Here is a 14,295-nt window from a genome sequence, read left to right as displayed (position 1 = left end):
AGAATCAAAATGTAGCTTAAGATAATTAGAGTTTAAATTTTAATTAATTAATTACTTTTAATTTAAATCTAAATTTAAAATCATCCTGTGGCAACAATATATCACTTTTTGTACAAGATTGTGTTTTATATTTGCAATGACAGGAAAAGATACGCTGTATATTTTTTCTTCTCTATGTAAATAGATCATCATACACACCAGTATGCATTGAAGGGGCGTTCTATATGTGTTGCTGTATGTGTTTGCATATACTACTTATAGAATAAGACACATCAGAAATAATACATCTGAAAATGTGTGTGAATGCTTCACCATTCTGCAGTTGCTGTGGCAAGGTAGAACAGTGAGCTAGGCTTTAGTACATGCACTGTTTCAAAGGCTTATCCAGTATGTATGCAGTTCTGCAACTATCTACACACATGTGTTTCACACCTTCAAGTTCCCAGTCTGTATCATTACACTTCCATGAAACACTCTGTCATTGCCCTTGCACTGTTGTAGTCACCCATTCAGCAGTATGTACTATTCCATTCACTATGGAAAAACTCAAGCACTTACATATTTACTCAGATACTCTGTTTACAGTATTCTATTCATTAAGTCAGTAGCCAGTGCTCATGCACCGAAGAAAACCTTAGGACATGGACTGCTTCAAACCCCTATGCACTATATATGTAGTCTTCTATCCACCTGCACACTTGTCTTTCACATCTTTAATTCCGCAGTCTGTATTCTTATACTTCCACCAAACACTCTGTCACTGCTGTTGCACTGTTGTAGTGACCCATTCACAAGTATGTACTAATCCATTCACTGTGCTAAAACTTAAGCACTTATAAATTCAGTCAGGTGCTCTACTAGCAGAACTGTTATAATTCAGTCAGTACCCAGTACTCATGCAGCGAAGTAGGCCTCAGAATATGGATTACTTCAAACCCGTGTGCTGTATGCATGCAGTGTTCTATCCATGTCCAGACTTGTCTTTTACATCTTCAATTCTCCACTCTGTATCCTTATACTTTCTTTTCTCCGTCAGGAAACATAACAAAAAAATGAAATATCAGAGCTTCCTTCCTTTTCGGGACTGGATCCTCACCAACAAATTCTTCTTCTGAAGAGCGTTCAGATAAATGTTCATCCTGGTGTGCAGCCATATTGAAAATCTCTTCAAAAACACAGGAGCTTCACAAAAAGATGGTTCTTCAGTGAAGGTCAAAGAAGAATGATTACAATAGGTGGGTTCCATCAACAGTTAGAATAGGAAGTATTATGAACCAATCAAATCTCCTGTTTTGAAGACACATGGGGTGCGCATAGGCTGCATATGTACGACGCACCCCACGATTTGCATAATTGCTTTTAAAAGTAATATTCGCTTATTGAAACTAAATGAATACTATTGTCATGATAACCTCAGATAATGTCTTGCCTAAAAATTTACAATAAATACATAAATATATCTTTTTAAACATAAAAAAATTTTGCGGGGTACACGTAGCGTACTTTGTACAAACGTACATGATGTAACGCGGAAGCGCCGATGCAACGCGAAACGTCAAAACGTTTCTGTGACGTAAGCGCGGGGAAGCATACAGTACGATTACAGTTGCGAAGGAGTGTGCGAGTATGGTAGGCGTACCCTACGTTTACCACAAAAAAAATTGCAATTAATTTTAATATATTGAAAAAATATATTTAAAAAAATCATTTTACATTTTTTTATTATTTTACATTAAAAATATGTAATGTAAATTAAAAAATAATATAGCTAGAAATAATTATTATAAAAAATGTAGTAAATTAGTATCAAACAAATAAATATAACATTTAATATATTTTAAAATTGGCATTTACAAAACCTATGAAATTCACTGAAAAAAACATAGGTTTTAAGCACATTATAGTTAGGAATTAGCATTTAAAAAATCTTGCAAATGCACTGAAAAAAACATAGGTTTCAGCCATGTTATAGTTAGGAATTAGCATTTAAAAAACCTTAGAAATTCAATGAAAAAACCATAGGTTTCACACATGTTATAGTTAGCTGGATATTTCACTCATATAAAAAACCATTGAATTTCCTCCGTTATAGTTAGTTCAGCTGACTCTAACTCACACGCCTGCAATGCAATGCTGATGACATCACATATATCACTCGACATGATCAGTGACATCACTCATAACATCAATGATGACATCTCAAATGACATCACTCATGACATCACTCATGACATCATATTTGTGAAAGAGTGGCAGACCTCCTCTCACCCTAATATAAACTTGGATATACACATTGAAAAATAGAAACTGAAATTTTCAAAACAATTAAGATACAAATAGCAGTTAGAACAACCGATTCAGTAATTTTAAAATCTACATACACATCCACTCATTCACCAACAGTTCTATATAGTCACTCATACATGTACTGACTCATCATATGTACTCATACACCTATACATCCTGTTACACACCTACACTCATACACAGAGTTACTCACACACATACTCACACATGCAAACAAACATCCATTTACTTGCATATACAGCTATACACACACCACTACACTTACTTCTACAGAAATGTACACATACGTACTCTCTTAAACAATCACTTATTGAAACACATACTTATTTACACAGGAACGCTTCCAATCTCTCACTCTCATATATACTCATATACATACATCAATACTCACATATACTAGTTTTAAACATATGTACTTACTCATAAAGACACTATTGAGACAGTCATTCACTCACTAACACACGAAAAAACACACACTCGTCCATCCATACAGTCCTGCACACATGCTGTCCCCAAAACACATACAAACAGTGAGTCACTCATTCATGCATCTATGCGCTATCCCCCACTGAAACATACAGACACTCATACTGATACTCAAAAAACCAACTAATAACCCATATACACACTCATGTAGCTACTCACCAACCCATGCAGCCACTTATGCACAAAGTGAGACACTGATACAGATATTTAAATATTTAAACATTACTTGCTAATACATTTATTTACTAAGAGATACTTAATATGTCAGTTATACAATCAATTTTACAAAAAAAGCATCCATTTAGACACTTATTTACCCATTCATTCTTCCATCGACCTTTAGATATACATATAAAAAAATCTTTATTTTTCAGAAAGACACACATTCACTGGATGATGTTATTAGGGATGTCATTAGTGATGTAATTTGAGATGTCATCAGTGATGTCATGAGTGATGTCACTGACGATGTCATGTGTGTTGTATTATGTGACGTCATCAACAGTGGATTGCGGGAGCACGAGTTATAGTTAGTGGAACCCACTATAACAGAGGAATTTCAATGGTTTTGTATGAGTGAAATGTCCAGCTAACTATAACATGTGTGAAACCTATGGTTTTTTCAGTGAATTGGTAAGGTTTTTTAAATGCTAATTCCTAACTATAACATGGCTGAAACCTATGGTTTTTCAGTGAAAAAAAATAAAATGTATATATATTTGTATATATATATATATATCCACAAACACAAAGTCGCGGGTCTCCTAGCCACTTAACGGCGGCGGGCTCGAGGTGAGGTCGCGGCCCTCCACATACGATCCAGAGATTTTCTTTGTGTTACAAACACAAAAATCCCCTCGAGCCACGATATAGTTCTTAAAACATAGAAATAGGACTACTCTGTCTCTACGTTCAGATGATTTGGGCAGACATATTGGAATGGTGTTTTAACCATCGGGGTTGTGAAAATTGTAAATAAAGTTTTTACATGAACAACATGAATGTAATCATGAAATAGTCAGCATCAATACTCTAATATAGTACTTTCCCAATAAAGAGTACACAGGTTTAGCAAAAAATATACCATTAGGTATTGTTACAACTGAATTATATCTGCTTTACAGGTAGCCATTCATGTGCAATACTCCAGCCCAAGTGGGCTCATAACAATAACGTTATTTTGTTAACTCATACTAGCGAAATAGTTACCTGCGTTTCATGTTTAGAGGGTGGCTCTCTGGTAGAGTAGATTATATTTATCTTATTGTAAACACAATTGACCAATGAGTGCGCCTGTGTTGCTGGTCTAACTACACTACGCCGCTGAGGAGAATATATATATATATTACCTACTGCCGGTCGCCAGTAGGTATATATAGTTAGGATTTTTTTCCTATGGGATTTCTGAAAATTCTATGTCGAATAACTTTGGCGTTTGTGGACGATTTGGCTGACATTTTCACGGAAAATGGCACATTTTGTTTCTCAGCAGCCCCTGAAAATTTGGGGGGGGTTCGTCAAGGGGGGGCCAAGAAAAAAGGGGGGGGTCCCAAAATGCGTTTTTCCCATTCATTTTTCCATAGGGCGGTTGGAATCACTTTTAGCTCGAACGGCTGAATGGATTTATATGAAACTTGGCAAAATTGTAGATATAGTTTGCCCGACGTGCCTTTGCTATGTCTCAATATATGTGGTCCAGTGGATTTTGAGAAATTAACGTTTTAAAAAACAGATATATCTGTAACAGCGCCCCGGTTCGCGTACCTGACTCGTAACGGAACTTCGCGAAGTGAAGCTGATTGGCTCCTCGGTGTCTGTCAACATTCTAAACAGTCCGGATCGGCCACCATCTTGTCTCTCGGTAGGATCGAGAGACAAGAGGTGGAGAAAAATTAAGGGGGAAATTAATGAAAGGGGGCAAGGTAGACCCCTCCTGACCCCCTAGGAATGATGTGGGGGCTATTAAAGGGTCCAGTGGGGCAAAAAATAAAAAAAATAAAATTTTTGATTTTTCGCGGTAGATGCGCTACTCGGTACGCGAACCGGGTAGCTCACCGGTAGCATAACGGGAGTTCGCCATTTTGTGTTTCGGACAAATTTAATCACAAGATGGAGGAATAACAATGTGGGAAATGGGTATAAGGGGACACGGGAGACGTATCCTGACCCCCTAGGTTTTCTGAGGGTGGCTGAGGAGGCTCATATATGTCGGAAAAAAATTTGAATTTTTCGCGCGGTTAGCTGCCGGTACACGAACCGGGTAGCGAACCGGGAAGCGAACATAAGTGAAAATTAGTGAAAAAAGGTACATTTGAAATTTCTAAAGAGTAATTATAGTTAAGGTACCTCTGAAAAGAGCTTTTGGGTTCTGTGTAAGTTCTAGGTACTTATAAGTAGGTACCAATACACAGTCTTAAATTTTGTATGAAAACTATGTTTCCCTCATCTGAGAAGTGCACACCATCTCCTCTGTAGATATCTTGCATGTAGTAACGCAAGTTATTGTTGTAGATGGAGCCCATTCCATGGTCTCTCATATAAGCTGAAACAGACTTATTTACATGCTTCCTCGCTTTTTCAATTTGTGGACAAAATTGATTGGACCACCTCCATTTCTGTCTTTGGCATATATTGGAATATACCAAGGCAGTTTGAGGAAAAATTGCCATCAATTGCTCAAAGGTGTCCTTTGAAAGCATTTCCAGACCTACCCCAGTCAAAGTGCCCAAATCATTTCCTCCACAGTGCACTATTATGAGGTCAGGGTTTGGCAAATGCAAAAAGGTTTTCACCAATGGTATCAATTGGTGACATCTCAATCCTCTGTGGCCAATCCATTTGATTTCCACATTTTGTAAATTAAGGTTGTGTAAATTTCTGTTATCAGCATACCTGTGAGCCCAGTGGATGTAGCTATGTCCAAGAATCCAGACAGAAAACATGGTGAGAGGAGGTTCTGCTGCAGTCAGAAGAAGTGTGGGAATGAAATGGCAGTTGAAACAGTAGGAGTTTGTAAAGAAAGAAACTGTGGAGTTTCAGTGCTAATGATTCACTAGCAGTGATTGGTGGATTTCCATTTCTGAAAACAGAAAGTTAGGGTGCATGGATGTGTTCTTTGAAAGAAGTAATTTGAATGGTTAAAAAAATGATTTTAAGAAACATTGCAGTGGATTAGCAGGTGTACTGAGAGTTCAGAGTTCATTTGAAGCATTGTTGTGTGAACTTGTAAACATGAGAGGTCTTTCAGGAGGTAGTTGCCATGGAAAAAGGGCAGAAAGGGCAGAGGGGGGAAGGCTGTTGATTTGAAAAAAGTGAGGGAAGAGTTTTGATTGGGTGACATGAGAGATATGTGTGATGAAATACAGCATTTCTGTGCCTTTGTTGGTTGAAGCCTCTGGAGTGCTTACCCTTTGCTCTGCTAAAGAAAAATTGGTGTGTGTCTGAGACTGTTTTGAAATTCAAAAAGCATTTGCTAAGGTGAGAAAAAATTCATTTAATTTAGATAGAGACTAGTAGAGAATATAAGGAAGCCAGCTGTGCATTTAAAATGTTGTTTTGTGTCAAGTGTTTTCATTATCTTTTCAAAAAAGATTTAGCTTCTTTGACAAATTATAATTATAGATCATGTGAAGTATTAGTACTGACAGGGTGTGCTTGTACATAGGAGGTGTGCTGTGTTTTCAAATTATGACCAGAAAATCGTTTTTTTTAAAAAGAAATGCTTTTTACAACATGGTGTCTGCTTTTTTAAATAAATATTTCACTTGCCAACATGAATATGGGAGAATAATTTGCTTGTTTGTTGGTTTAAAAACTCGTTTCTTGAAGTCATTTAGGTTTAACAATATGTTCTGCAAGAGTTACATAGTCAACATGGGGGCATGTTTACAAGGCTTATGAGCCACATTCACGTCATTTTCCCCATTTTAAAAGTGACTTTAAAGGTGGTGCAAGGTCCTTGTAAATACACCCTCATGAGTGCTTTGCAAATTTAAGTCATTTTCTCCTGGTGCATGTGCTTTGTAAATACGCCCCTATGTGTGCTAGACAATTTTAAGTTACTTTTCCCATGAATCTGGGAGACTAATTTGCTTACATGATGTGTTTAAAAATTGTGCTAAGGTGACAAAAGATTCCTTTAATTTAGAAAGAGATTAGTATGCTTTTTGGAGAAAATAAGGAAGCCAGCTAGGGTGTGCGTGTACATAGGAGCTGTGCTGTGTTTTCAAATTATGACCAGAAAATCGTTTTTTTTAAAAAAGAAATACTTTTCACATTTATGAGAAGGAGAACATGGGGTCTGCTTTTTTAAATAAATATTTCACTTCCTAACATGAATATGGGAGAATAATTTGCTTGTTTGTCGGTTTAAAAACTTGTTTCTTGAAGTCATTTAGGTTTCACAATATGTACTGCTAGAGTTTCATAGTCAATTCAATTCAATTCAATTCAAAGATGCTTTATTCGGTTTGTAAAAAAATACAACCATATAGCAACATACATAAAAATTTACACAATATTAAATTAAGCTACCATAAAAACAATGTAACAGATTAGCGCTCATAATAGAAACATTTAGCAGCATTGGTAGTACATAATCATTAGGCCATTAAAAAAAAAAGCTTTTGGCTGAAATTCTGACAATCATACGACCTTTAATTATGTGCAAATATGCAGTTAAAGTGCTAAGTATTGTCTCTATATTAGTATATGTGCAAATTGGCAATTCTATAGAAAAATTATGCAGCATCTTTCCTAAAGTGCAATATGCAATTAGCAGCACCTAGACTGGCTATTAACAGGAAGTGATAATAAATGTACCAAAGTGCGAGTGCTAAGCCATTCCTACGATGAATATTATACAATAGCAGTAATTAATCCAACAAACATATGTGTGCAAATTTACATAAGAATACATGATATCAGCAACATCTTATTTAAAGTGCATAGTACATTTAGCAGCTGGAAAGATTCATATAATAATTGATTTTCTTGCAGAAATATATTTTAAAATATAAGTGGCCACATAAAAACATACATCAGGGGACTCTAGGTTAAACACTAGTGTCATTGCTGTTTGTAGATGATGCGTATTATGTTTTAAAAAGATGGGTTTCAAGTAATATTTCCTTAAAAAAGTATAAAAAGTACAAGATAACATAAAGTGACACGTGCTCTGTTTTGATTTGCCATCACATGGGCACAAACAAGTTCCAGGTTTTTTAGGCACAGGGAAGGCCACAAGGTGATGCACAATTCCTAGGTGGAGACGGGTTAATACAAATCGATGGGAGGGAATACTAACTGTTACAAAGTAAAATTGAAAGCCTACATTGATGTTATATTGTTGGTAAAGATTGAATGTACTCTGTTTAGTATATTTTTCCATCCTAGTCTCTTCTGTATATTTCATAAACGAGACCTTCAACTCCCGCTTTGATAATATAGGGTCCATTATTAATTCATTATAAATGTCCAGTCCATATAATGTTTTATACCAATGATGTATATGATTCAGCCAGGGAATATTCGATTGACGATCAAGTTTGATACAATCTGTTATTACGTCCTGCGTAAACTTTGTTTCCTCCTTTGCCCATATTGAGCGCCATAAGGACAGGGGACGAAGGGCGATTAGATCATTGACATAGTACATATCTAATTCTTTATGTATTAGCTCCATTGAAGCCGTAACTGGGACACTGGTTAATCTTTTTAAAAACACATTCTCCCTCACCTAGATAGATTTGGCACTCTGTGCATCATACCCCCATACTCCAGCCCCATATATAGCTGAAGAAATGCATCTGACATTAAAAAGGTTTAGCATTTCACGAATTCTGCGATCCCCAATTTTAGCAGCAAATCTAAATATACAATTTGTATTCCTGGCCATTTTAAAAAGGACACTTTTTTGTTCATTAATCCATGTCCCATTTCCCGAAAAGGTGATGCCTAAATAACAGAAACTATTAACAGATTCTAATCTCTCTCCTTCCAAAAAAAGGGTTTGTGTTTTCTTGGTTTCTTACCACAAACCATGGTAACCGTCTTCCCTTTATTAATTTTCAGTTTCCTGTTCTTAATAAAAACATGGAATTGATTAATTAATTGTTGCAGTCCATTATGGGTCCTAGAGAGGAGGACCACGTCGTCCGCGTATAAAAGGACTGGGATAGGGTTACCATTTATAGTTGGAGCATCTACATTAATCAATCTTAGAGTTGTATCCACGTGAATAATGAAAAGAGAAAATAGTAGAGGGGCGAGTAAGCATCCTTGACGGATGCCTCTCTTAACTTCAAAGAAAGGGGTACACTCACCATCTGTTCCAAACCTTACTTTGCTTGATAGATTACTGTACAAGCGGGCAAGCAGATTGATAATTTCAGTAGGGGCACCCATTGCCAGTAGTGTGGGCCAGAGTAGTGCGTGTTCCACCAGATCGAACGCGGAACTCAAGTCGGCAAAGCATAAATAAAGATTACCAGATTTAGATTTGGTATACTTGCAAACTATGAGTTCCCGGTTCACGCACTGCTCCATTGTTCCTAATCCCCTACGAAACCCATACTGCACTGGGGACAGGATGTTTTTCTCCTCGGCCCAGGCTTCCAATCTCACTAATAGGGCTAGACTAAGGATTTTAACTGTCGAGTCCAAAAGTGATATAGGACGATAGTTCCTTGCCTCTGACCTGGATCCTTTTTTATAAAGGGGTATAATAATTGATTGGCCCCATGTCAGTGGTAAATTATCTTCCACCGCTGCATTAAAGTAACGAGTAAAGATTGGGGCCCATAATGATATTTCATGTTTATGAAAGTCCATGGGTACCCCATCGGGCCCGGGTGCTTTACCACCCTTACTGTTTTTAATAGCATCTGTCACTTCATTTAAAGTTAAAAACATCTGCATTTTCTTCCATTTAAAACATAAGGTAGACCCATCTGGTTTAAGATCAGAATTAAAAATCTCAGAAAAATGTGCAATCCATGCAAGACAGCTGACGTGGGAACTGACCTCAGGAATATTTTCATTCTTTAAGAATGGGCCATTTATCGTTTCCCAGAAGAGTTTATGGTTTTTAGTTGCAGCGGCCATATCAAGTTTATTCCAGGCCTCGTTCTGTAACTCCCTTTTCCTAGTTGACAGGGTCTGTTTATAATTAATACGTTCTTCTCTGACTCTTTCTTTATCTCTGGGTTTGACATTAAGTACACTTTTTAACCTTTTCAGAGTCTCGGCACAATGTTTGTCAAACCACACAGTTTTATTTCTTTAAACCCTTCTGTTTCTTTTTAACAGGGAATTTTCAACTGTGCATGTAATTTTCATAAAATTAGAGAGAACGACAGGCGCTATCACATTAGGTGCAAGGCAGTATTCAACCTCTCTGGTACATTTACAAATAATATCCTTCGTTAGTTTGTTAGGGTCAATTTTAATCCATTTAATTCTCGTACCATTTGGTCTCACAGCAGAAATCCCGTGGACAGCTTTACCGTTCACAACGTTTTTTTGACCCCAGCCCATTAACTCCACAGAGATGCTGTTGTGATCACTCACAGGCTGCTCTATTACCCAAACATTGGAGAAAACTGAGCCATTAGACACCAAAATATGGTCAATATTGGAATGGGCATCTCTCCCCCTAAAAGTTGGGCATATTTCATTATTTTTGTTTTTTGTACATTCAAGCAGTTCCAGATTAAATTTGGCTATTAAATTATTCAGTGCGCTGCCATAATTACTGTGCGGGAAATGATTAACGTAAACTCTGTCACCCCCTGCATAATCCTCGTGGTGACCACATATCCCCTTCCGAGCATGTCTGCAGGCTTGGATGTTAAAATCACCTACCCACAATATTACAAAATTGTTATTTGAAAGAACAATTGCAGCTTCAATAGCGCGTTCAACATCGGGGACAATCATATCACATTTAGGGCCCACAATATTATTATAAAAATTTGCAATAATTCAGTCCCTACCATGACTGTGTGTTAGCCGCACTATAGACGCATGCTGACAAGCTACAGAGTGTTCCCCAAGAATAAATTCTGTTAATTTAGTTGAAACCAAAGTCAGTAGGCCTCCCTTAGCTCTACCAGCTTTGGAAGCCACTGCTGCCACGCTGTAGGAGGTATAACCTTCAACTTCTATTTGTCCTGTATGCCATGTCTCTTGTAAGCATATAATATCGTAACCACATATGATGAAGTTATCCCAGAACGAGGTGCATAATTTAGAGGCAATTCCTGCTGTATTCCAAGTATTAATTATAAGGGAGTCAGCATAACTGGTTCCTATACTTTCAGGGTGGTTAAACAAGAGTGAAACCTCAAAACTTGCAATCGGAGTAACATTAGCATTAACATTTGTTACAGTTGAGTCATTATCTATAACATTGCCTGTACATATCACATTATTTGGTGAGATTAATTGTGACTCAGTTATATTATTTACACAACTTTCATCACCCAGCTCTTTCTCCAAAGTTAATGTATCACCTGTTACAACACTTTCAGAATGCGAGGTCAAGGATGAGACATTTAGTCAGTCAGTCTCCTCAAGTGAGTTGAACAACTGAAATCTATAAGACGTTGGGACCAGGAAGTTGTCATATAGATTAGGGAGTAGGGGGGACAGATAGGTACAACATTAGGATATTTGATAAAGGCCGCTCTTGGATGCTGGAAGTTATGTGTAGTGATTTGTCTTTCTGACTGGTTCCTGTAAAAGTAGTCAAGTGGAAACAGCGTGATGTTATATTCGTGGTTCGATGGCATAGGTGCGTGTAAGATCGAGTCTCTCGCCCATTCTGTAGTCCTAAAATTTATGATTATACAGTCCCCATCTATCTCCTTTTTATTTGGCCCTACCCAACCTACCCTCTGTGTAGTTATAATCTCTTCTGCACCTCGTATTGGGAACCCACAATTTTTTACCAACCAATACAGGGTTTTATTTTTTAGGGTTTCTTGATTTTCAAATTGGTTGGGCAACAACTTGGGGACAATCAGCGAGTATCGCTACAAATGGTCTACAATCAGGTGGCAAATTAATAGTGGCTGGAATGACATTATTAATATGGCGCCTCGGTACTGGTAGGCTCTTATTGTTATAGGCGGGTTCATTGATGTTTCTTTGGCCCCCAATTACTTTTTGCCCACCTACTATCTTGGGGGTGATGGTTGTTGGCCTCTGCCTTCCACTTGTAGAAGGTACCGGGTTTCCCTCCACAATGGGCACACTTGGAGTACGATTTACTGTACTTGATTTATTTTTACTCTGGTTCCCAGAATCTACATTAGTTGTATGGCATCTGGCTTGCGTGCCCAGGTGTTCTAGGACATCCAAGTTAGCTATGTCCAGTTTCTCTAGGTTTTCTATTTTTTTACTTAGAGTTTCTAGAGATTCCATCACTGGTGCGATGTAGGTTTTTACCATTTTCTCGAGACATGCTGTAAATGCCTCGACATTATTTGGAGTTTGTATTTCCGGTAATTGTATATCTTTTACATGTCTCCCTCCACTGTTCTGCTGTATCTCACCCTCTCTTTCGTTGGTTTCTAGAGTTTGTATAGCCCTCTTCTTTTTTCTCCTATGTGTTTTAGCCTGTTTGTTAATTATTAACCTTTTTCGACTTTGGGTAAGTTTCCTTTTAGAGGGTACAGGCTCACAGTCAGTTTCACTACTTGACAAACTAATATCACTAATTTGTACAGTTGGAATGACATCATTAGTAACACAACCATCCAATTCCCCATTGATTACAGGCATATCACTATATATTAGGGGCTGTGGCAATATGCTAGCTGACAGGTCAGGTGTTATAGACAGTCTACTCTCCCTAGTACAAGAAACAGTAGGTTCTAAAGGTTGTGGTACGTCTGATTGGATTAAATCATACCTTGGTAAACCAGCAAATGATTCCAACAAAAGTGAATCATGTGACATTGTTGTTTCATTTGTAACGCTAACATGTGTATTAATAGTTTGTGGCATTTGACTTATTAAACACATACTCGCCGGTAAAGATAGTCTTCTTTCCGTACTTTCGATAGCGTTAACAACAACACCAATTATTTGTTGCAACATCCTATCAATTGCAGTTAAGGTGGGTAAAGGGGTTGGCGCCAATGTTTGTTTCCTTGTTGTTGAGCGTGTATGCATAGGTGTTTTTCTATCCGCCACCCTACTTTTACTTTTGACCTCCATCAGGCCTGTTACCCACTGTTGTCTTTATATATCCACAAGATGGGATGATTACCTTGGGTATGCGGGGAGAGACAAATGACAAGGGGGTAGCCCGGTCTGGTCTCCTGCGGTCTCTGAGGGCCTCAGAGGGCCCGCCCTTTGCCCGGGCTTAGCCCGGCGCGTCCCGCACGTGTCCTCGCGGGGCGAGGGAGGAGTTCTCCCCTTATGCGCCTCCTGGCGCTACGCGCTGACGCTGGGGGAGGCGCTCTCACCTCAGGGCTGCTGGGGGTTGTAGTTGGAGGTGCTCCCGACCGGCGGAGCCAAGCCCGGCCAGCCGGAAGTGCTGTACACAGAAGCGCTGCGGCGGAGCAAAGCCCGGCCGCCCCTTCAAACCCTGCAGGCACTCTTCACTCCCCGGGATGAGCCTCAGTGAACTCGAGGTAGGCTCAGTCAATGCCCCACATCCAGGAACTGCCACACGGTCCTCGGCAGGAGTTCTCCCCTTATGCGCCTCCTGGCGCTACGCGCTGATGCTGGGGGAGGCGCTCTCACCTCAGGGCTGCTGGGGGTTGTAGTTGGAGGTGCTCCCGACCGGCGGAGCCAAGCCCGGCCAGCCGGAAGTGCTGTACACAGAAGCGCTGCGGCGGAGCAAAGCCCGGCCGCCCCTTCAAACCCTGCAGGCACTCTTCACTCCCCGGGATGAGCCTCGGCGAACTCGAGGTAGGCTCAGTCAATGCTCCACATCCAGGAACTGCCACACGGTCCTCGGCAGGAGTTCTCCCCTTATGCGCCTCCTGGCGCTACGCGCTGACGCTGGGGGAGGCGCTCTCACCTCAGGGCTGCTGGGGGTTGTTTCATAGTCACTATGATAATAATGATATACATTTAGGACTGTTTAGGGGGCATGGATATGCTGTGGCTTCTGTAATTGTCAAAGGAGGATAATTATGTACATTGCACTGCTGCATACAGTCCTCACCTTCTGCGTACTCTTGGATATGCTAGACTATATCTGCTCAATGAGATACCTAAGCTGAGGAAACACAGGTGATGTGATTGTGGAATGAGCAAAAATATTTGCACGTTTTTCAATTACATCACCTGTGTTTCCTAACATTACTAATCACATTGTGCAGATGAGGTTTAGGCCTGTCCAGGGAGACAGAGGAGGTCTGGCCTTTGTTCAAGAGTGCAGTGGACATGACTCACTTCATCTATAGGCCTGCACATGTATTATCTCCTCTGTACTCTTCAACAAGCCTAAATTTCATCTGCAACCCTGAGTAGGCCTCACCTCAA

The sequence above is a fragment of the Lissotriton vulgaris genome, chromosome 1_1, assembly GCF_964263255.1.
Source record: "Lissotriton vulgaris chromosome 1_1, aLisVul1.2, whole genome shotgun sequence".
Taxonomy (NCBI): Eukaryota; Metazoa; Chordata; class Amphibia; order Caudata; family Salamandridae; genus Lissotriton; species Lissotriton vulgaris.
The sequence above is the reverse complement of the archived record's forward strand: the minus strand, read 5'-3'. Positions refer to the sequence as shown.